Genomic DNA, 25316 nt, shown 5'->3' on the forward strand with positions numbered 1-25316 from the left:
TAAACACACCAACAATCGCATTATAGGGGTCCCAGAAGGAGAAGAGAGAGAGAAAGGACCCAAGAAAATATTTGAAGAGATTATAGTCAAAAACTTCCCTAACATGGGAAAGGAAATAGCCACCCAATTCCAGGAAGCACAGAGTCCCAAGCAGGATAAATCCAAGGAGAAACACAGTGAGACACATAGTAATCAAACTGACAAAAATTAAAGACAAAGAAAAATTATTGAAAGCAACAAGGGAAAAATGACAAATAGCATACAAGGGAACTCCCATAAGGTTAACAGCTGATTTCTCGGCACAAACTCTACAAGCCAGAAGGGAGTGGCATGATATCTTTAAAGTGATGAAAGGGAAGAACCTACAGCCAAGATCAGTCGACCCGGCAAGGATCTCATTCAGATCCCACAGAGAAATCAAAAGCTTTACAGAAAAGCAAAAGCTAACAGAATTCAGCAACACCAAACCAGCTCTACAACAAATCCTAAAGGAACTTCTCTAAGTGGGAAACATAAGAGAAGAAAAGGACCTACAAAAACAAACCCATAACAATTAAGAAAATGGTCATAGGAACATACATATCAATAATTACCTTAAACGTGAATGGATTAAATGCTCCAATCAAAAGACACAGGCTCGCTGAATGGATACAAAAACAAGGCCCAAGGCCCATATATATGCTGTCTACAAGACACCCACTTCAGACCTAGGGACACATACAGACTGAAAGTGAGGGGATGGAAAAAGATATTCCATGCAAAGGGAAACCAAAAGAAAGCTGGAGTAGCAATACTCATATCAGATAAAATTGACTTTAAAATAAAGAATGTTACAAGAGACAAGGAAGGACACTACATAATGATCAAGGGATCAATCCAAGAAGAAGATATAACAATTATACATATATATGCACCCAACATAGGAGCACCTCAATACATAAGGCAACTGCTAACAGCTATAATAGAGGAAATCGACAGTAACACAATAATAGTGGGTGACTTTAACACCTCAAGGCAACTGCTAACAGCTATAATAGAGGAAATCGACAGTAACACAATAATAGTGGGTGACTTTAACACCTCACTTACACCAATGGACAGATCATCCAGACAGAAAATTAATAAGGAAACACAAGTTTTAAATGATACAACAGACCAGATAGATTTAATTGATATTTATAGGACATTCCATCCAAAAACAGTAGATTACACTTTCTTCTCAAGTGCACATGGAACGTTCTCCAGGAGAGATCACATCTTGGGTCACAAACCAATCCTTGGTAAATTTAAGAAAACTGAAATTATATCAAGCATCTTTTCTGACCACAGTGTTATAAGATTAGAAATCAATTACAGGGAAAAAAACGTAAAAAACACAAACACATGGAGGCTAAACAATACGTTACTAAATAACCAAGAGATCAAAGAAGAAATCAAAGGGGAAATCAGAAAATACCTAGAGACAAATGACAACGAAAACACAATGATCCAAAACCTATGGGATGGAGCAAAAGCAGTTCTAAGAGGGTAGTTTACAGCAATATAATCCTACCTCAAAAAACAAGAAAAAATCTCAAATAAACAATCCAACCTTACACCTAAAGGAATTAGAGAAAGAAGAACAAACAAAACCCAAAGTTAGTAGAAGGAAAGAAATCATAAAGATCAGAGCAGAAATAAATGAAATAGAAATAAAGAAAACAATAGCAAAGATCAGTAAAATTCAAAGCTGGTTCTTTGAGAAGATAAACAAGATTGATAAACCTTTAGCCAGACTCATCAAGAAAAAAAGGGAGAGGACTCAAATCACTAAAATTAGAGATGAAAAAGAAGAAGTTACAACGGACACCACAGAAATACAAAGCATAAGACTACTACAAGCAACTCTATGCCAATAAAATGGACAACCTGGAAGAAATAGACAAATACTTCGAAAGGTATAACCTTCCAAGATTGAACCAGGGAAAAATAGAAAATATGAACAGACCAATCACAAGTAATGAAATTGAAAATATGATTAAAAATCTTCCAACAGGGACTTCCCTGGAGGCGCAGTGGTTAAGAATCCGCCTGCCAATGCAGGGGACACAGGTTTGATCCCTGGTCTGAGAAGATCCCACATGCTGCAGAGCAACTAAGCCTATGTGCCACAACTACTGAGCCTGTACTCTACAGTCTGCAAGCCACAACTACTGAATCATGTGCGCCTAGAGCCCGCACTCCGCAACTAGAGAAGCCACTGCAATGAGAAGCCCGTGCACCACAAGGAAGAGTAGCCCCTGCTCACCGCAACTAGAGAAAGCCTGTGCACAGCAACAAAGACCCAACGCAGACAAAAATAAATAAAATTTTTAAAATTTATTTTTAAAAAAAGTCTTCCAACAAACAAAAGTCCTAGACCGGATGCATTCACAGGTTAATTCTATCAAACATTTAGAGAAAAGCTAACACCAATCCTTCTCAAACTCTTCCAAAAAATTGCAGAAGAAGGAATACTCCCAAACTCATTCTACAAAGCTACCATCATTCTGATACCAAAATCAGACAGAGATACTACAAAAAAAGAAAATTACTTACCAATATTACTGATGAGTATAGATGCAAAAATCCTAAACAAAATAATAGCAAACAGAATCCAACAACACATTAAAAGGATCATACCCCATGATCAAGTGGGATTTATCCCAGGGAGGCAAGGATTCATCAATATACGCAAATCAATCAATGTGATACACCATATTAACAAACTGAAGAATAAAAACCATATGATCATCTCAACAGATGCAGAAAATGCTTTTGGACAAAATTCAACACCCATTTATGATAAAAACTCTCCAGAAAGTGGGCATAGAGGGAACCTACCTCAACATAATAAAGGCCATATATGGCAAACCCACAGCAAATATCATTCTCAGTGGTGAAAAACTGAAAGCATTTCCTGTACGATCAGGAACAAGACAAGGATGTCCACTCTCACCACTATTAATCAACATAGCTTTGGAAGTCCTAGACATGGCAGTCAGAGAAGAAAAAGAAATAAAAGGAATACAAATTGGAAAAGAAGAAGTAAAACTGTCACTGTTTGCAGATGACATGATACTATACATAGAGAATCCTAAAGATGCCACCAGAAAACTACTAGAGCTAATCAATGAATTTGGTAAAGTTGCAGGATACAAAATTAATGCACAGAAATCTCTTGCATTCCTATACACTAACAATGAAAGATCAGAAAGAGAAATTAAGGAAACAATCCCATTCACCACTGCAACAAAAAGAATATACCTAGGAATAAACCTACCTAAGGAGGTAAAAGACCTGTACTCAGGGCTTCCCTGGTGGCGCAGTGGTTGGGAGTCCGCCTGCCGAGGCAGGGGACAGGGGTTCGTGCCCCGGTCCGGGAGGATCCCACATGCCGCTGAGCCTGCGCGTCCGGAGCCTGTGCTCCGCAACGGGAGAGGCCACAGCAGTGAGAGGCCCACGTACTGCAAAAAAAAAAAAAAAAAAAAAGACCTGTACTCAGAAAACTATAAGACACTCATGAAAGAAATCAAAGATGACACAAACAGATGGAGAGATATACCATGTTCTTGGATTGGAAGAATCAACATTGTGAAAATGACTCTACTACCCAAAGCAATCTACAGATTCAATGCAATCCCTATCAAATTACCAGTGGCATTTTTTACAGAACTAGAATAAAAAATCTTAAAATTTGTATGGAGACACAAAAGGCCCTGAATAGCCAAAGCAATCTTGAGGGAAGAAAACGGAGCTGGAGGAATCAGACTCCCTGACTTCATACTATACAAAGCTACAGTAATCAAAACAATACGGTACTGGCACAAAAACAGAAATATAGATCAATGGAACAGGATAGAAAGCCCAGAGATAAACCCACACGCCTATGGTCAACTAATCTACAACAAAGGAGGTAAGGCTATACCATGGAGAAAAGTCAGTTTCTCCTGTAAGTAGTGCTGGGAAAACTGGACAGCTACATGTAAAAGAATGAAATTAGAACACTCCCTAACACCATACACAAAAATAAACTCCAAATGGATTACAGACCTAAATGTAAGACCAGACACTATAAAACCCTTAGAGGAAAACATAGGAAGAACACTGACATCAATCACAGCAAGATCTTTTTTGATCCACCTCCTAGAGTAATGGAAATAAAAACAAAAATAAACAAATGGGAACTAATGAAACTTAAAAGTTTTTGCAAAGCAAAGGAAGCTACAAACAAGACAAAAAGACAACCCTCAGAATGGGAGAAAATATTTGCAAACGAATCAATGGACAAAGGATTAATCTCCAAAACAGATAAACAGCTCATACAGCTCAATATTTAAGAAACAAACAACCCAATCAAAAAATGGGCAGGGCCTCCCTGGTGGCGCAGTGGTTGAGAGTCCGCCTGCCGATGCAGGGGATACGGGTTCGTGCCCCGGTCTGGGAGGATCCCATATGCCGCGGAGCGGCTGGGCCCGTGAGCCATGGCCGCTGGGCCTGTGCGTCCGGAGCCTGTGCTCCGCAACGGGAGAGGCCACAACAGTGAGAGGCCCGCGTACAGAAAAAAAAAAAAAAAAAAAAAAAATGGGCAGAGGACCTAAACAGACATTTCTCCAAAGAAGACATACAGATGGCCAAGAAGCACATGAAAAGCTGCTCAACATCACTAATTATTAGAGAAATGCAAATCAAAACTACAATGAGGTATCACCTCACACCAGTTACAATGGGCATCATGAGAAAATCTACAAACCACAAATGCTGGAGAGGGTGTGGAGAAAAGGGAACCCTCTTGCACTGTTGGTAGGAATGTAAATTGATACAGCCACTATGGAGAACAGTATGGAGGTTCTTTAAAAAACTAAGAATAGAATTACCATATGACCCAGCAATCCCACTACTGGGCATATCCCCAGAGAAAACCATAATTCAAAAAGACACATGCATCCCAATATTCACTGCAGCACTATTTACAATACCCAGGACATGGAAGCAACCTAAATGCCCACTGACAGACAAATGGATAAAGAAGATGTGGTACATATTTACAATGGAATATTACTCAGCCAGAAAAAGGAAGGAAATTGAGTCATTTGTAGAGATGTGGATGGACGTAGAGAAAGACTGTCATACAGAGTGAAGTAAGTCAGAAAGAGAAAAACAAATATCATATATTAACGCATGTATGTGGAATACAGAAAAATGATACAGATAAACCGGTTTGCAAGGCAGAAATAGAGACACAGATGTAGAGAACAAACATATGGACACCAAGTGGGGAAAGTGGCAGTGGGGGGGGGGGGTGATGAATTGGGCGATTGGGATTGACATGTATACACTGATGTGTATAAAATAGATAAGTAATAAGAACCTGCTGTATAAAAAATAAATAAAATTTAGAAAATAATTAAAAGAAAGCCAATGCTTTTCCCAGAGTTCATCCTTAGCATATGTAGACAGATCTTTTCAGCTAATAAAAGCTAAGCTGTCACTGCCAAAGCAGATGACCAAATCCTGTCCCCAAAATTGGGTATGCTCACTGCAAAGAATATAAAAAGAGAAATGATGTTTCAGCAGAATTTTGTTTCTTAATAGTGCAGCAAGACAGACTAAAATCATTCAGCTAATAGCACACTATATTAGATGTTAAAAATAAATGAACTGAGGTTCCTGTTTTCAAGATCTCTCCCTTTAGCCTCAGCTTCATTGAAAATACACAAAGAAGCTTTTAAGGGAACTTCTTATGGTCCTACTGTTTATTCATATTTTCTCCCAGAGACCCATTTCTTTTCCCAGAGTGGAAATTTTCTCTATTTCTTATATTAATGTCCTATTGATAAGATAGACACTAAAGAGTAATAGATATTGTTAACTGGTTAATGACGGTGGCCAATTTTTAAAATTAACTGTGGAACATACCTGGTGGCGCAGCGGTTGAGAGTCTGCCTGCCAGTGCGGGGGACACGGGTTTGATCCCTGCTTTGGGAATATTCCACATGCCGTGGAGCAACCGGGTCTATGAGCCACAACTACTGAGCCTCTGCTCTAGAGCCCTTGAGCCACAACTACTGAGCCCACGTGCCACAACTACTGAAGCCCACGTGCCTAGAGCCTGTGCTCTGCAACAAGAAGCCACCACAATGAGAAGCCCGAGCACCGCAGTGAAGAGTAGCCCCCACTCACCGCAACTAGAGAAAGCCCATGCGCAGCAATGAAGACCCCAAGCAGCCAAAAATAAACTTTTAAAAAATTAATTAAATTAATATTAACTGTATAGAGGGAAGAAAATTATAATAAAATCCACCACTTTTAAGTGCACAATTTCATGAGTTTTGACAAATCTGTAAGGCTGTGTAACAACCACCAAAATCATACTAAACATTTCCAACAAGCCTAGAAGTTCCTGTGTTGTCCCTCTTTGCAGCCAACTCTCTTCCCCTAGTTCCTGGCCCCTGATCTGTTTATCACTATAGTTCTGCTTTCTCTAAAAGTTCATATAAATGGAATCATACAGTATGTATCTTATTTCTGGCTTATTTATATTAGTATAATGCTTTTGAAAAAAATTGTTCATGTTGTTACTTCTATCAGGAATTCATGTCTTTTTCCTTTTTATTACTGTGGACAAAAAAAGAAAAGAAAAAAAGGTTGCCTACCATTTCAGCAAATAGCAATGTTGCCCACCACCAAGCCACTGCAGCCACTGCCCCCCCACAACACCCCCGGTCCCCCAACAGTGTACCCTGAGGTGGAGAAAAACAGGATATGGGCCTAGACATTTAAGATGTATATCAAAGGAATAATTTCAATGAGCCCAGACTTTGCATCTTCCCACACATAGAAAAATACTAAAATCATTAACTTGAGATGTCTGTTTTTTAGCAGTAATCTTTTGATGTTCAACGACGTCTGTATGTTTGTTTCAGCAAAAACTCCTCTATATCCTGGCTTCTCCCTTACCTCTTTGGAACAGGTCCTCAGAGCTATCTAAGGCACTCTCAGGTTATAGTCCTCAGAAAGGGCACTGAATAAAACATAATTCTCAGCTTCTAGGTTGTGCACTTTTTAAAATCAGTTGACATTGCTAAGTAGTATTCCATTGTATGGCTACACCACAATCACAATTTGTTTATCAATTCACCAGTTAATAAACATTTGGTTACTTTTTGGGTTTAGTTATTATAAATACAGCTACTGAAACCAAGCAGGACCCTGTGGGGCCCCTGGGCATGGAAGCATTTCTGTGTCCCCTGTTCCTTGTTTGTAGGGAACAGACTCTAGCCTCCATGACCTTCCCTGAGTTCCTAAGGGTAGATTCCAACAGTTGCTAATCAGGGAAGGGAGGGGATGCAGAGTCAAGGGAGGAGCAGTCAAGAAACAGTGGTGCCGCCTGCTTGGAGCAGAGTCCTGGTTCTGCCTCAGGGGACACACATAACAATATCTTTAAGCTCTTCTGTAGAACTAAAACACCGACAAAATGCAAGATGTTCCAGAGAGAAGATCACAGTTGGATAACCTCAAAGCTCATCAGAAGACCACATGAGGCTAGATTAAAGGAGTATAGGACCTGCGCACACCCTGAACCTTATCAGCGACCCCACCCTTGAACTACTGCTATAGAACTCCTCACCAAATCCTCCCAGGTAGGGACAGAGCCTTCTGTGTTCCCCTCTGCCTGGCGAAGCAATAAAGCTATTCTTTTTTATTTCACCCAAAAGTGTCTCCAAGATTCAATTTGGCACCAGGGCACAGAGGCCGAGATTTTGGCATCACTACATTGAAAATTCAAGCACAAGATTTTGGGTAGGCATGTGTTTTCACAGGTCATATAGTAAATGTATTTTTAACTTTTTATGAAAATTTTATATTACATTCCGGTGCCTATTTCTGAACAACAGATTTGCTTCAATTGCTCAGTTAAAAGGAAAAATCCCCTATCTGTAACAATTCAAATTATTGACACCGCTGAATAATACAAATCACTGACAGGGGTAAGAATGGATTAATCTATTACTATTGAACATTCATTATGCATGTGTACTCTATTTTAAGACATGGCAAACAGAGCTCAGTCTGGCGAGGGGAGTTACACTGTTCCAAGATGACTATGATTATCTGTTGTGGGAAGTAAAATTAAATATTTTTGACCCCTGCTCCTCAGAGTGTGGTCCACAAACCAGCAGTATTGAAACCAAGCAGGACCCTGTGGGTCCCTCCCTGGTACAAAACCTTTCTGTGTCCCCCATTTCTTGTTTGTAGGAAATAGGCTTCATTCTGCCTCCTAGACCTTCCCTGAGTTCCAAAGGGCAGATTCAAACAGTTGCTAATTAGGGAAGGGAGGGGATGCAGAAACAAGGGAGGAGCAATCAAGAAACAATAGTGCAGCCTTGGGCAGGGTCCTGGTTCCTCCTCAAGGAATATACACAACAATATATCTTTGAATTCTTCTGCAGGAACTAAGGTCCCCACCCAGGTGGAGGATGGTAACTTCAGGCAGAGCACTAGAGTCCTGGAGCACCACCCTGTTACCTCACCAACCAATCAGAAGAAATTCACACACCCTGCAGCCCTCACCCCAAATTTTGCCTATAAAAACTTCTCCCCAAAAACCATTGGGGAGTTCGGGGTTTTTGAACACAAGCCACCTGTTCTCCTTGCTTGACCCTGCAATAAACCTTTCTCTGCTCCAAACTCTGACACTTCAGTTTATTTGGCCTCACTGTGTGTTGGGCACATGAACTTGCATTTGGTAACAGTATTGGCATCACCTGGGAACTTGGTAGCGCTGCAGAATCTCAGCTCCACCCCTTGATCTACTGAGTCAAATGTGCATTTTAACAAGATCCCCAGGTGATCTGTGTGTTTGAGAAGCACTGCTGGAGAAGGTCAGAAGAAAGAGGAATCATAGCCCATGGAGAGGATCGGGGCTTCACAAAAAACAGTTGTTGAGAGGAACTGAAAGCTCATTCTAAGTTCCATGCTACCTCTTTTAAGAATCTTTTGGGCTTGACCTTTTAAAATTTCCAATCAACAAAATTTTCCCTGAACAAACTAGTGAGACTCTCTTTGAAAATAAGTGGCTTTGAGAAAAATTTCCATCATCATTCTAGGGGATATTTGTGGTCTCTCTGTAAACTCCCTGGATATTTTCATTCCTATATTGTTTACAGCCTTATCCTTCCACCTTCCATCTACTACCAGTATCACCGCTGCTATTTTTGAGAGAAAATATACAGATTACATCTCTCAGATTACATCTACGTGGCACACACTTCATCCTGCATCACCTTCTGATTCACCTAAAAGGGCCAACTGAATCACCACTCACTCACAACAACATTTCCAATTATTGCTATTCACACCTGGGACCCAGGAATTACAGATCTTAGAGCTGGAAAGACTGCAAGAGTTCAGAGCATTTAGACAGAGTAAGGTCTTATGTCACCACATTACAGAAGAAGCAGACAGGATTTAGAAAAAAGTAAAAACTTGCCAAAGGTGACCTCACTCATAAGTAGCAGAGTTGGCAGTGCAGGAGAACATTTTTATGTGGATTTTCCTCCAGCATGATTCCAGGCACATCATGGGTACACAACAATAACCCACTGGTCTTCATTTCATTCCAATCCTTTCAAATCTCTATGGTTTTCAATTCGTGAAACACCTCCGTCGGGTGGCACTGCGTCTCACTGCTGCTGCATGAGCTTCTAAATCTTTCTCTTCCTTCTTGGCACACCTAAATACAGGTGTTCTCAAGCTCTTATCTTTTTTGGTAGGCGGGCCTCTCCCGTTGCGGAGCACAGGCTCCGGACGCGCAGGCTCAGCGGCCATGGCTCACGGGCCCAGCCGCTCTGCGGCATGTGGGATCTTCCTGGACCGGGGCACGAACCCGTGTCCCCTGCAACGGCAGGCGGACTCTCAACCACTGCGCCACCAGGGAAGCCCTCAAGCTCTTATCTTAATCCTATTTCCTAAACCCATGTTCTCATTACTTCTCAGCTGCTAGCAATGATCTCTAATCTATCTTCCCTTTAAATCAGCCCATGTGCTGCACTGGCATAAACTCCTCAAAGCAAGCCCGGCTCTCATTTTGTCATCCACCCCACAGGAAAACCTTCAGTGTTATCCCATTGTCTGCCAAATACACATAAAATCACTTAGCCTGGCATTTAAGACTTCTTTAATTTGGCCCTTCCATCTTCCTTCTCATCTTCATGTAATTTCTTCTCTGCAGGTAGCAACGCAATTAGGTGTTAAGGTTGTCTGCTTGGCAATCAGACACCCTGGGTTTGTTTTGAGTCTCAGCTTTACCTCCGTCTAGATGTATGACCCTAGGAAGTTTCTTAACCTCTTCATACCTCACCTGTAAAATGGGAATAAAGATAGTACCTAATAGAGCTATATAAGTTGTAAATATAAAGCACTTAGAAAAATGTCTGGCACATGGTAAGGACTCTCCTAATCTTGTTTTTAATTCTTCTTTTAAAACTAATAAAGTATAAGCTGCCCATACACCAAGGCTTCAATAAAAGACTAACTTCAGGGGACTTCCCTGGTGGCACAGTGGTTAAGAATCTGCCTGCCAACGCAGGGGACATGGGTTCGAGCCTTGGTCCGGGAAGATCCCATATGCTGCAGCGCAACTAAGCCAGTGTGCCACAACTACTGAGCCTGCACTGTGAGACACAACTACTGAGCCCACGTGCCTAGAGCCCGTGCTCTGCAACAAGAGAAGCCACCGCAATGAGAAGCCTGCACACTGCAATGAAGAGTAGCCCCTGCTCGCCACAACTAGAGAAAGCCCAAGCGCAGCAATGAAGACCCAACGCAGCCAAAAATAAATAAATAAATTTATTTAAAAAAAAAAAAAACTAACTTAATAACATCCTGGTAAAGATACTGAAGAATTCATGACAGTTTACAGTAAGAGCCAAAAAAAGAAAGAAAATTAAGCTTCCATTACTACGATAGCTATTATTTCTCCACATTTATTTAAACATTTCAAAGTATCTGTGATAGGAAAGCTTACCCATCTGCTTCTAAATGTAAAACAAAAGGCATTCAAGATAAGAGTAATTCATTAGCAAAACTCATCTTAGGCCCTATTTCTGGCTGTAGAAGCCATACCTTTCTATGCTTTTTGTAATAAAACTGCTCTGAGTCCTAGTAAAACCAAAGAACCTAGGTTTGTAATCAGCATATCAAATTTATGTCTTGAAGCAAGAAAGAAAATCAAGAACTTTACAGATTATCTGAGTTGGCAAATAGTTTTCACCTTACACTCTGATTTGGATCCATTAAAATGTTGAGAAGGATTCAAATATGGTACTCTAGTCTCAGAAGCAAACACCGGGGTCAGTCAGCAACATATAACAAGGTAGGGATGAAGAGTTGAATACCTGTTAGCCCTAGACTAGAGAATGGAGGAAGAAGAAAAAACAGTGCAACAGATGGCAATACAACTAGGTTAAATTTTCTGAACACTTATGTGATGAAACTTTTCTAAATGCTCTTGGTATATAATTCTTTTAATCCTCAAAAACATCCCTTAAGAAAGGTCATTGCTATCATACAGATGAAGACACTAAAGCACAGAGAAGTTCTAATGTACCCAAGGATACCCAAGTAGTAAGTGGTGGAGCTGGGATTTGAACCCAGGCACATACCAGAATCCATGCTCTTCACCATTAGCTATAAGGACTCAAAATATTTCCATATTCTTTTTTTTTTTTTTTGTCGTACGCGGGCCTCTCACTGTTGTGGCCTCTCCCGTTGCGGAGCACAGGCTTCGGACGCACAGGCTCAGTGGCCACAGCTCACAGGCCCAGCCGCTCCACGGCATGTGGGATCTTCCCAGACCAGGGCATGAACCCGTGTCCCCTGCATCGACAGGCAGACTCTCAACCACTGCGCCACCAGGGAAGCCCTTTTTTTTTTTTTTTTTAATTTCCATATTCTTGACACAAGGAGATGTATAGATTGACAGGAAAGGCAGTTCCAGAAATCTCCAAGATGATTATTTCCCAGATTTCCTTCAATTAAGATGTTTCTGGCGGTAAGAAACCTGAAGATCCAGCTTTACCTTCAGCCTACATTCACAGTGCTCAAAAGTTCTGCAAGACCAGTGCCTCAGGACACTAGGGAAGGACTTTGAATCCACTCATAATCTTGGTATGAACGGTGAAGAGCTCAAGAGATTCCCAAGGACTAAATCCCAAAACCACTGTAAATGCCCAGAGGTACCAATAGTACTAAAGCATAATACTGTAAGTCCATAGGTGTCCTTCATAAAATGATTTCCAAACAAAGCAGTAACATAACAAATTTGCTAGTAGAATAATTATTCTCTGATGAACCTCAACAAATCAGAAAGCCTATGGATTCATGGGTAAAACATGGAGCTAATTCCTAGAAGACATTTGAGCTCCAGAGCTTTCTCAGAATTTATAAATAGGTGTAAATTTGTACATGGGATTCCAGGCATAGTAAGGAGAATATACACACAAATTATATTAAGGTACTTCAATGAAATTATTACTAATTGTAGCATTAAAGACAGAGAGGGAAGTAGAGTTCATTCTAACAAAGCTGGTTAACAGCACTTGCTTCAATAGTTGTGATGCATGTAATATTCTAGTTGTAACTTCAGTTTACTTTTTCACTTCCATGTTGGTTTAGAACAGTCCCCAAGAGGCCCATTTAGACTGAGAATGGAAATAATAATTAAAACTTTCATAGCTCAGTTTTGGGATATGCTAGAGAGTCACTGGTTACCTAATATGTAGTTTCATAGGCCCTCTGGTCACCTGTTAAACTAGTAAGAGATAAATTAACAGGCAGCTGTATACAAAGAAGGAGAGGGTAAAGTCACCTGCCAGAGGGAAACACTGTATAAAAATATTTCAAGTGTTCCAACTTAACAGCTGGGAAGTCTGAGAAGACAGTCCTGTTGCCTTTGCTTACCTACGCTTTTAGGGGTCTGTTCCCAAAGGCCCGCTGTCCCCTGAGGATGTAGAATGTGGTAAGGGTGCCGGAGGCCCAGGAAGCTGCTGCTAAATTGTTGGAGCCTCTCCACTAGAAATTATCCAAGACAAAAGGTCGTGCTGCTTCTTCACTTGTAAGTGCTGAAATAAAACACAAAGGTAGCATGCTTATAAGATGGTTTGGCTACCCGAGAAAAATCTTAAGCCATTAAAAAATTTTTGAATGAAAATACTACTTTAGTAAACTCACTACGGGCCCCTCCCAAAATGCTCTGCAGGGTGATGTAATTACCAAAAACAAAACAAAACAAAACAAAATCCAACAGCAAAACTGGCTGCATGTATTATATGACTGTAACCCATGACTGGTTATGCACGGGATCCAGCTTAGTCTCCCTGAAAAAAATAACATATCCAGCTCAATTAATCCAGAGCAACCTGGTAATGAAAGAACCATCTGTCTTCTTTTTCAGCTTCTCTCCACACATACACACAGCTTTATTGTTCTATGCAGAGGTGAGAGAAGGAGCTGCTGGAAAACCTTCTGAAGAGGAAAGGGAGGGAGGGAGACAGGAGAATGTGGAGGAGGTCAAGAAGAACAAAAATATCCAGAAGGAAGTGAGGGGAAAGGAAGCGTGGGAAGTTAGAACGGCAACTACTTTAACAATGTGCCACGGGCCACTTTCTCAAAAAAATTTTGAAAAAAAAATCTCAAATGCTCCTGCTATACCTTTTCTTACACAAGACTAAATAACCCTGATACAAAAACAAACAGAACAAACAAAACTGCATGCTCTATATTTCTTGGATTAGTAGAAAGTGTCATTTTTAAAAAAAATTTTAGGGGGCTTTGCTGGTGGCGCAGTGGTTGAGAGTCCGCCTGCCGATGCAGGGGACACAGGTTCGTGCCCCGGTCCGGGAAGATCCCACATGCCGCGGAGAGGCTGGGCCCATGAGCCATGGCCGCTGAGCCTGCGCGTCCGGAACCTGTGCTCCGCAACGGGAGAGGCCACAACGGTGAGAGGCCCGCGTACCGCAAAAAAAAAAAAGAAGAAAAGTGATTATGCTTAATTAAGAAAATCATAGAGTAACATGAAAAAATATTTAGATTCTACCAAGTAAAGAAAGTTTTAAAAAGCTGAGTACATTAAGATTATTTCCATGTGTTAGATGTACGTGTGGTAACACACCACTGAAAGAGAAAAAAGAAATCGGTTGATGTGCTGAATTGTGGATTATAGGGGACTTTTTTCTTAAAAGTTTAAAATTTATGGAGAAACAGAAAATGCTTATTTTCATATATCTCTATATGCATTTCACTTTTGAAGTGCTAAGCAGCTGGTGCATTTAGAAATTAGAAGAAAGGCAAAGTGGTCCTCTTTAGTGGCAATTGTTATAATTAGAAGTCTCCACCACGAAACAGAATTTTGAACCTAAGGAAAGTACGGGTAATGATAAAGTTGAGCCTCAAAATCATTCTCCCTAAATGTATAGAAAGTACAACTCCTGGGTTCCTATGGTCTTCAACCTACTACTAGTTACTACCAGCTGGAGTAAAGGAGCAATCACAAATTTGAAATAGAAAGGTTAGTTAAGAAACCCCAAACAATGTCACACCAGGAACAGCTAGAGGGATGGGGATTTAGGTACACCTGGAGAAGCTTAAATCAAGGAAGGAAAACAAAAATGGCTATTCTCATGTCTGTATGGCCTTCATGGAAAAGAGGCATTAGCCTGGTACTGAATGCTACGGGGAGTTAAGCCAAGGCCAGTGAATGCAATATTCAAGGACTTATCTTTGAGCTCTGAACGGAAGAACTTGCTTAGGTTGCCTAAAGATAATACAGGTTCCATTGCTGGATAATGAGTCACTTGTTACTAAAGATACTCTGTTTTAAAAACCACTTGGGAAAAAAATAATTAATTAAAAAAATAAAACCCTAGGGGCTTCCCTGGTGGCGCAGTGGTTGAGAGTCCGCCTGCCGATGCAGGGGACACAGGTTCGTGCCCCGGTCTGGGAAGATCCCACATGCCGTGGAGCGGCTGGGCCTGTGAGCCATGGCCGCTGAGCCTGCGCATCCGGAGCCTGTGCTCCGCAACGGGAGAGGCCACAACAGTGAGAGGCCCACGTACCGCAAAAAAAAATAATAATAAATAAATAAAAAATAAAACCCACTTGGGAGGGCTTTGGATAGTAGTGCTTAATAAACTTTAATGTCCATTAACATCACCTGAGCATCTTCTTAAACTGTAGATCCTTATTCGTTAGGGCAGGTGGGGCCTAAGAGTATGCATTTCTAGCGAGTTCCCAGGTGGTGCCAATGCCGATGTAGCTCGGCTACAAGCGTTAGAATGTTATTTAAACCAGTGTTTCCCAAAGTGCAATCTTCTAACCACATGGCTGTAAAAGTACTCCAACCCTGATTTGGGGCAGATGATTAATAAATAGGTAAAGTAGTTATTAGCAGAATTTTGCAGGCACACACCTTCAAATTTAAAAAAAAAGGGGGTGTATGGTGGTATCTTCCAGTACCCCCCCAGTGATACTTTTGAACAATAACCAATTTTGTCCAATTTTAAAGAATACATGTTTCATTTCAATTAAAAAAGGATTAAAAAATGATGCTTTTACTCCAAGCTTGGTAAATAACTGAAACCAAATAAGTGTGTCCTGATGAATGAATAAGTATATGCTCAGCATTAAAAATGCAGTTACTTATGATTTCAGTGTACAATGGTCAACAGAGAAGTAGGATAAGACAAAATATAGCTATAAAGTAAATTTTCCCAGTGATTTGTGTTACAAAATCATTTGCCTCCAAAGGTGGCGAGGGTAGACCCCTAAGGCTACATTTGTAGTCTTCTTTTTCAATGTAGGGCCTTGCATTGTTTTCCTAGCCCTGAAATTTCACCTCTCCACCACCTCATCTGGATCAAAAAATTCTTTCAATGCTTTGAAAGTTTCTTTCTTGTTCATATTTTGCTCAGCTCCCTACTTATCTCATAAATTTGGGCTTTTAATCAGTTCAAAATTCTGTGTGATGTCTTTCCTGGGGAAATATGCTAATATCTGAACACACAGACCTTCTTCAAATTTTAAAGCATTCTTAGGTTTCTCTCCCAGAGTAAATAAACCCACAACTAAGAAGGAACCAGTTTCCTGTCTTTCCTCCTACTCTGTAAGTTCCCCTTCCAAAGGGTTTACTGTTTTATAGTTTGCTTAAAAGTTATAAGTAAAATTCCATCTGACTTACAAAAGCCCTTTCTTTCAAGCTACTTATTACATCAGTTTATTCTGAATGAACCTAGCTTATTCTGCTCCTTGAGAAGATTTCCTGTTTGTTAATTCCTCTTTTGCCACTTTTAAAAGAAAAAAGTGAGTTAGCTTGAGGGTCAACGATCAGATGAGCATGTATCAAATCTTAAGATTAAAGTGTTGGAAATGTTCCTGCTTTCCACAGTAAATGAAAGTATGTGATGATACTTATGTTACTATCCATCAGATGACCCTCCAAAGTCAAATTACAAATATTATGCAAATCTTAATTTGGGGTATCTTATAATTATTATTACAAATAAACCAGTACATGTGATACATATTTTTTTATTAAATCATATAGTCCTAGATTTACTTCTGAATACTAGCTAAATTAATCCTCTAGGCAAAGGGAGTCGATTCATTTCCTAGTAAAATTAACTCTGAAAGTTTTTACCTCTACTATAACTTTGCTGATTTAGTCAATAATTAATTTCCTTATGCCAGCCCTTGTCGTAGGCATTGAAGATACAGAAGTGAAGAAGAAAAACAGTCTACAATCCAGGAGAGAAGCAGAAATTAGCAAGTAGTTTTATTACTATTAAGTAATAGTACTTAGAGTTATTACTATATAAGTAAGTATTAAATTACAACTGTGGTCTGACAAGAAACTGACCCAGGTGGGGAAGGACAAGGAGCTTCTCAGAGGAATTTGAGAATATTCACAGAGAACTCCTCTGAGAAGGAGTTAACCAGAAGAAATCAGGGTGGAAATGAAAAGCATCCCAGTCAGAGGAAACAGCATTTGCGAAGATTCTGAAGTGAAAATGAAAACAGTTCACCAGAAGAACTGAGGTTGACGATAATAGGAGTAAGCATGAAAATGATGAGCTAATCTTTGTTGCATGCCCTACTACATGCATGAACTCATAGAACCCTCACAACAGTGCTGAGGTGGGCCTGTTATTCTAATTCTGTAAATGAGGAAACTGAGAGGCTTAGAGAAGTTAACTTGTCCAAGGTCTCAAAGTTAGGTGTCAAGCCAGGGATTGGGCTAGGCTGAATCTGTAAGCTATTCTAGCTTTCCAGGAGCCAGATCAACTTGGAGCTTTCCTCATCTTCAAGATTCATTCTGTCAATTTTCATTTTTCACAGAATAATATTGTGAAATATAGATGTATTGGAATAGCTTCAGTCCCATTCCCAGAGTCTTGATAAATGTATGGTTCCTAGGTTGGAATCCATTTCATTAGGAAATATTACACGGAATTTTTTCATTACAAAAATGTTAACAGGGACTTCCCTGGTGGTGCAGTGGTTAACACCCCGTACTCCCAATGCAGGGGGCCCAGGTTCGATCCCTGGTCAGGGAACTAGATCCCACATGCATGCCACAACTAAGGAGCCAGTATGCCACAACTAAGGAGCAGGCGAGCCACAACTAAGACCCAGCGCAACCAAATAAATAAGTATATATTTTTTAAAAACCCATTAACAGAAGTCCAAATGTTAATATAACAAATGCCCATGAACCCATTAACCAAAATAACCATATCTTCTCAGGGATTTTTTTTAATGGAGATTTATGTTCCCCTCCTTTCCATGTTCCTCTTCTCTGAGAGGCAACCACTATCACAAATTTATCTACTTTTTATTCACACACGTGTACACACCCACATGCATTCAAAAACATTATGTGGTATATAATATTGTTTAAAGTAATGTTTAACATTGACATAACAAATACATACTATTCTGAAATTTGCGTTTTTCACTCTACACTTTTGGTTTTGAGGTCCATCCATATTGATGCATAAAGGTCTTGTTCATTCTTTTTAAGTTCTGTAGAGTATCCTATCAACCAAATATATCACAAAGCTTTCTATTCCCTACCAGCAGACATTTAGGTTGTTTTCAGAGAACTGCTAATCTAAATGTCATTTGGGAGCAAAATCTTCTCTTTTTTCCAATCTAGAAAAAACAGTTTACTAAGACAGTGAACCTTACAAATTGCTAGAATTACTTTAAAATTGAAATTTCACTTTTGCATAGTCTTTTTTCTAAAACATAAACTTTGATCATTCAAGTTGTTTAAAAATACATAGATGTTTAAAATACCATGACTCTCTGAAAACGGGAAGTTAATAATATTTTAAATTAAAAAGTACATTTCTAGGTAAGGTGAATCTATAATCATCCTGTTGAAAACAAAACACACTGAAGAAAAAGTGGATGCTGAAAATAGCCTTCTTACAATCACTTTCTTTTTCTGATAACCATATTGACTAGGCAGAAAAGTTAGAGCATTTGAGCAAGTAGATAAACAAACCAAAGGTTCCTCTGGAATGCTTTGTTATTTTGGCCAGAAAATAATCCAAGGTACAACCCCACAGAAAGATAACCAAATATCTCTTTAGAACTGAGGGATTGGGAAGTGCCTACTATAAGCCATAGTCAATGTTGAATAAAGTGGACAATTAAGCAAAACAATGAAATGCCAGGTCTTTCTTTCACCCTGAAGTCTTTAGACCCGTAAACAGTGTGACTATACACAGTGATCTATTTACATTAATGAAAATTTTTAGCTCAAGGACATTGTAACAAGGTTTATCATCCAGCATAAACTGAAGTCAAGTCTACAAATAAGTGAAGGCTTGTCTATGGGTTTCCTACCCCTTTAGCATCATTTTCTATAAAGAAGAATCTGAGAAAACCTCAAAAGGCAGATGTTTTAAAATATAGATAAATGTTTACTAATGGCTGCATTCTTTACACTATAAAACAACCTAGTCTCGGGAATTCCCTGGCAGTCCGGTGGTTAGGACTTGGCGCTTTCCCTGCCAAGACTGGGGTTCAATCCCTGGTTGGGGAACTAAGATCCTGCAAGGCGCAGCTCAGCCAAAAACAAAACAAAGCAAAACAAAACCTAGTCTAGAAGGAGCAAAGGAAATTTGAATAAGAGCATTCTCTTTGAAGGGAGGAGGAAGAAACATCTCTTCTCCTAGCAGATTTCCAAAGAAGTGTACACCATCCCCAAGAAGGTGAATAAAAAAAGAAATCTGGGTTTCCATTGAAAGAAGTAACTCCAGCGCACTGGGGATCACAATGGAGTCAGACTGTTTGACTCCATGGTCACAATTAGCCAAATGTTTTAGCACATTCCACAGGTAAGAGTCAAGGAGATATCACTTCTTCTAGATCCCTGGTCTCCAGTCCAAGAAAACCCCCTCAGCTTAGGAAAACCTACCCAGGCTTCAGGAGGCAGCTCTGAACTCAACTGAAAATCATCCTACCAGTAGTTCAGTGAAATAACAGGCCAAGCAAATGGAGCAGCTCTTTCATCCAGTTGTCCATCTGTCCATCCATCCATCCAACACAGATACGTATTACCCATCCATCACATGGCACAAGATCTCAAGGAACAAGGACTGTCTGAGCTGACAACACAGATGCTCTAAAGGCAAGTCCATAAAACCATACATGATTAAACATACCCAACATAACATTTTGCCTCATTCTAACCTCTTAACTGTAGTTTCAAAGTGTACTCTTATTATTTTTCAATTAAATAATATGTATATTATAGAGAATACATAGAGAGAAGCCTAAAACATGCAACTTTTTTGCATTCTCCCTCAAAGGGCAAAATATATTGTATGAACAGCAGAAATCAGAGGTTGAGAGATTCTTAGCAAGAGAATAAGGAACCACCAATAGGCCAGGAACAAAAAGTTGAAATGCTTAAACTTTTTTTTTTTTTTTTTGGGGGGGGGGTACGCGGGCCTCTCACTGTTGTGGCCTCTCCCGTTGCGGAGCACAGGCTCCGGACGCACAGGCTCAGCGGCCATGGCTCACGGGCCCAGCCGCTCCGGGGCATGTGGGATCTTCCCGGACTGGGACACGAACCTGTGTCCCCTGCATCGGCAGGTGGACTCTCAACCACTGCGCCACCAGGGAAGCCCTGAAATGCTTAAACTTTTGAGACTTCCCCATGTTTGTGATATTTTAAAATGTCTGGGGGCTTCCCTGGTGGCGCAGTGGTTGAGAATCTGCCTGCCAATGCAGGGGACACGGGTTCGAGCCCTGGTCTGGGAAGATCCCACATGCCGCGGAGCAGCTGGGCCCGTGAGCCACAACTACTGAGCCTGCGCGTCTGGAGCCTGTGCTCCGCAACAAGAGAGCCCGCGATAGTGAGAGGCCCATGCACCGCAATGAAGAGTGGCTCCCGCTTGCCCCAACTAGAGAAAGCCCTCGCACAGCAACGAAGACCCAACACAGCCAAAAATAAATAAATTAATAAAAAAAAATAAAATAAAATGTCTGGAGACTTCCCCAGTAGTTACTAGCAGTAAGCAATGGCTTCTGAACAGAAAGCAGGGGCAGTTAAAAGGCACATGCACTCTGTAACCACCCTAGGCTATAGACGTATAAGGTGAAGGGAGAGTCAGTACTAAGAGCTGTTTAAGACAAAAGCCACCAGAATCCCTAGGTCCTGAAGCAACAGTACAAAAGAACAAAGGAAGTGGCCTGAGTCTATGAAGTCACCCTGGGGACTTAACTACAGTCCGATCCTTATCATTCCCCTCGCACCAGAAACTCAGCCCAGAATAAGAAATAGATAAGTTACTGTCAGGCAGTCTAAAACCAATCCTTTGCTGAAGAAAAAAATACTCCATCATCTAATATGCTCTGACTCGTCCGTTATTACTAACTAAAGCCTAATTGTTGAGCTGCTTTTTGATCTGAGGGCTTTTTTATTTTCTGAAATGAGAACCGGCCTTTGATATGCGTAAGTACAACAAAATGAAACCTTCATTTACAGCATGCCATACTATTGGAAATAGGGATTTCGTTTAAAGAATAAAGTTCTTTTTGTTTCCTATCAGAGATGATTCTGGATCGGAGGAACTGGGGACAGCTAGACGGAGACGGTGCCCCAGTCTGGGTCTGGGAGGATGGATTAAGGACACCTCAGCAGAGACCCAGATAGGCAATGGTGGGAAAGCAGAGAGGGCTGATTTACAAAGCTTGGTCTGGGGTATGTCAGGAAACCAAACTGATTCAGTCTGAAAATACTAGGGAAGAGCAGAGTGAAGAAATAAAGAAAAAGTCATACAATAGTAATGAAACCTTGTCTTCCACAACACAGACATGGAACAACCAGGGGCAAGACAGGGCACTCTGTGAGCTAGTCCGGACAGGAGAGCTTCGAAAGGGTGTAGCCAGGGCAATTCCAGAACCAAGGATCAGGTTCACCCTGGGGGTGAGAAGAGGGTTCAGAGCACCAAGCCCGCCGCAGACGCTCTGCATTCATTTTCTAGGGCTGCAACAACAAAGTACCACAAACAGGGTGGCTTACAATAACAGAAGTGTATTATCTCACAGTTCTGGAGGCTAGAAGTCCAGGATCCAAGTGTTGGCAGGGCCATGCTCCCTCTGAAACCTGTAGGGGAGAAACCTTCCTTGCCTTTTTCTAGTTTCTGGTGGTTTGCTAGCATTCCTTGGCATTCCCTGGTTTATAGGTCATCACTCCAATCCACTGCCTTCACATAGTGCTCTCTCTGTGTCTCTGTCTTCACACAGATGCTTCTTATAAGGACACCAGTCACACTGGACTAGGGGTCCATCCAACTCCAGCATGACCTCATCTTAACTAATTACATCTGCAATGACCCTATTTTCGAAGGAGTTCACATTCTGAGGTACTGGGAGTTAGAACTTCAACGTGTCTTTTTAGGGAGACACAGTTGAACCTATAACACCCTTCTTGATGCCTAGTCCTTACTCTCAGCCAGAGGGACCCTGATGATCTAGAGTTATTCAGAATACCTGGGTGTTAATTCAAATTAAAAGGAAAGAGAAGGGCTTCCCTGGTGGCGCAGTGGTTGAGAGTCCACCTGCCGATGCAGGGGACACGGGATCGTGCCCCGGTCCGGGAAGATCCCACATGCCACAGAGCGGCTGGACCCGTGAGCCATGGCCGTTGAGCCTGCGCGTCCGGAGCCTGTGCTCCACAACGGGAGAGGCCACAACGGTGAGAGGCCCACATACAGCAAAAAAAAAAAAAAAAAAAAAAAAAAAAAAAAGGAAAGAGAAGAAAACAATTACCCTATGGTGGTGAAAGTCAGAATGGTGGTTACATTCGAGGAGGGGAGCAGTGATTGTGTGGGAGCACGTGGTACACCTAGAGGGCAGGTAATGTTCTAGCTCTTCATCCAGAGGCACGTAGCGTGGGTGTGTTCACTGCGAGGAAATGTATCGAACTATACTTACATGGTTTGTGTATTCCTCTGTATGTCCACTATATTTCCATAGCAACTTTACTTAAAAAAAAAAAAAGAGAGAGAGAGAGAGAAATTGGAGCTGTCCAAGAAATAGAGGTGTTGGCAGCCTAGGCAGAACCTCAGAAAAAGGCATTACCTGGGAGAAGCCCCAACCCAAGAGTCAGCTGCTCAGCTGTGCTGGTTCGGACATTTGAGTGGTCAGTTTACCTGAGATGTTCAACTCCCAGGAGCTGGTGTATAGATGGAAATGCCAAAGTAATTCACTTACAATGAGAAAAATATAAGAGCCGAGGAGTACATATATTTAAACTGGAAGATTGACAACTTCTAGAGGCAAATCCCTGGGTGATAAGAAAAGTTGTTTGATAACCACAGACCTATAATAAGGATACATTCTTCCCTCAGGAGTGCTGGAAACGCAGTAAGACACTTTTTGATCTGCCCTCTGTTTTCCTAGCCTCCTTGCGGACCTCTCCCACACATTCCATTTTCAGGCTAATTACACATCAAGTAAATTCCAGTGTTTTTTTTCTTTCGCATCTAATTTTCCTCTGGGAATTTTACACTCTTATGTTTAGAGAGTTTTCAGTCCTATTGCTTAATTCCTAAGCAAGAGAAATCAACACCAAAAGACAGAGTTAAAATACACTGGACACCACTCAGACTTGGTAGAAAACATATTTCTGTAATAAAAACACATTAGATTTTCTAGAATTAAATATAATTCAGACATTTAACATCAGATATTGCATAAGCTCTAAATAACATATTGATGTATCAAAAACTAACTGATGGGGCTTCCCTGGTGGCTCAGTGGTTAAGAATCCACCTGCCAATGCAGGGGACACGGGTTCGCGCTCTGGTCCAAGAAGATCCCACATGCTGTGGAGCAACTAAGCCCGTGCACCACAACTACTGAGCCTGCGCTCTACAGCCCACGAGCCACAACTACTGAAGCCCGCACACCTAGAGCCCGTGCTCCACAACAAGAGAAGCCACCACAATGAGAAGACTGCGCACTGCTATGAAGACCCAACACAGCCAAAAATAAATAGAATAAAATAAATAAATTAAAAAAAAAAAAACCAAACTGAATGTTGCCTTAAAAATGGGAGCGGGGGGCTTCCCTGGTGGCGCAGTGGTTGAGAGTCCGCCTGCCGATGCAGGGCACACGGGTTCGTGCCCCGGTCCAGGAGGATCCCGCGTGCCACGGAGCGGCTGGGCCCGTGAGCCGTGGCCGCTGAGTCTGTGCGTCCGGAGCCTGTGCTCCGCAATGGGAGAGGCCACAACGGTGAGAGGCCCGCGTACCAAAAAAAAAAAGGGGGAGCGGGGAGGGCTTCCCTGGTGGCGCAGTGGTTGAGAATCTGCCTGCTAATGCAGGGAACATGGGTTCGAGCCCTGGTCTGGGAGGTTCCCATATGCCGCGGAACAACTAGGCCTGTGAGCCACAACTACTGAGCCTGCGCGTCTGGAGCCTGTGCTCCGCAACAAGAGAGGCTGCGATAGTGAGAAGCCCACACACCGCGATGAAGAGTGGCCCCCCGCTTGCCACAACTAGAGAAAGCCCTCGCACAGAAACGAAGACCCAACACAGCAAAAAAATAAAATTTATTAATTAATAAACTACCCCCAACATCATCTTTAAAAAAGGGAGCAAGGAGGAGAGGGGTAAAAAAAAGGGAGTGGAGAGGGGGGAAAGGAAGCCAAACATTAACTGCAATGCAAACAAAGAAATAAAAGTCAAATATTGATCAAATTGTACACACAAATTATCAATCACATAATTATAGAAGACGAAGCTGTGGCTTTCTTGGGTGTGAAATGTATTAGGGAGGTACTGAAAGTTTCAAGGCTACGAATTTGTAATGGTCCTCTGGTCTGTTCTTGGATGTCTCTGTCCTGTTGAAGTCCCTCTCTACTCTCAACTTGCATATAGAAACCCAGGCTTCAGAAGTCTCAAATGATACTTCACAATTTTTTTTTTTTTTTTTTTTTTTTTTGCTGCACTGCACATGCCTTGCAGGATCTCAGTTCCCCAACCAGGGATTGAATCTGGGCCATGGCAGTGACAGCCCGGAATCCTAACCACTAGGCCACCAAGGAACTCCTTCACATTTTTATCTTTCAAACACTTAAGTTATTAAAAATGAGAGCTCTAATATCAATTATATATTACAGGTAACTAATGTTTTCATCATTTTCTTATGAAACCAGCAAATGGAAGAGATGTATTCCATGCCACATGTAAAATCCAAGTGCAACTTTAGAAGCAATGTGCAGAATTTGACTGTTATAAATTGTTATATATAAATTTGTTTAAATTGTCTATGTGGACCTACCCAAGTGCATATCCTTATAGGGAGATGTAAACATATAGGCCATAGGTCTCTGAGTCTGATTTAGCTGACCCCTACATTCTCTCCTGCATCATCTCCCAAAATGCTTGATTTTGAACATTATGCTCTATGAGCACTAAACTCTGCACAGTTCTCCATCCTATTCAACACTGTTTCATGCCTCAGTGCCTTTGATCATGCTGTTCCTGCTGCCTGGATTGTTCCCTCCCATCCTTTGCCCTCCCCTCCATAAACTGGAATGGTCTAGTGGGATTCTGCTCTTCAAGGAAGACTTCCTTTTCTACCTTTACCTTGTGTTTGGATGAGGATAGAGGAGCTTCTAAGAAAGAAAGCATATGTAAACCTGTTTCAAGAATACAGAAACTAGGGCTTCCCTGGTGGAGCAGTGGTTGAGAATCAGCTTGCCAATGCAGGCGAC

The 25316-nt window shown here is 41.2% G+C and overlaps 1 protein-coding gene across 3 annotated transcripts in view; it reads right to left on the reverse strand.

The window, feature by feature from the left end:
* The window catches only part of ST3GAL6 (ST3 beta-galactoside alpha-2,3-sialyltransferase 6), an 80025-nt gene that overhangs the window by 46734 nt on the left and 7975 nt on the right, over positions 1 to 25316 (reverse strand). For 2 of the 3 annotated variants that reach the window (XM_082625047.1, XM_082625048.1), the window contains exon 2: positions 12982 to 13142. The exons of the other annotated variant lie outside the window; for it this stretch is intronic. The gene's annotated coding sequence lies outside the window, so the exon portion shown is untranslated. The remainder of the gene's footprint in view (positions 1 to 12981; positions 13143 to 25316) is intronic. 3 annotated transcript variants of the gene reach the window in all.

This window comes from Mesoplodon mirus (assembly GCF_964341445.2).
Source record: "Mesoplodon mirus genome assembly, chromosome: 6".
In the NCBI taxonomy this organism is placed as follows: Eukaryota; Metazoa; Chordata; class Mammalia; order Artiodactyla; family Ziphiidae; genus Mesoplodon; species Mesoplodon mirus.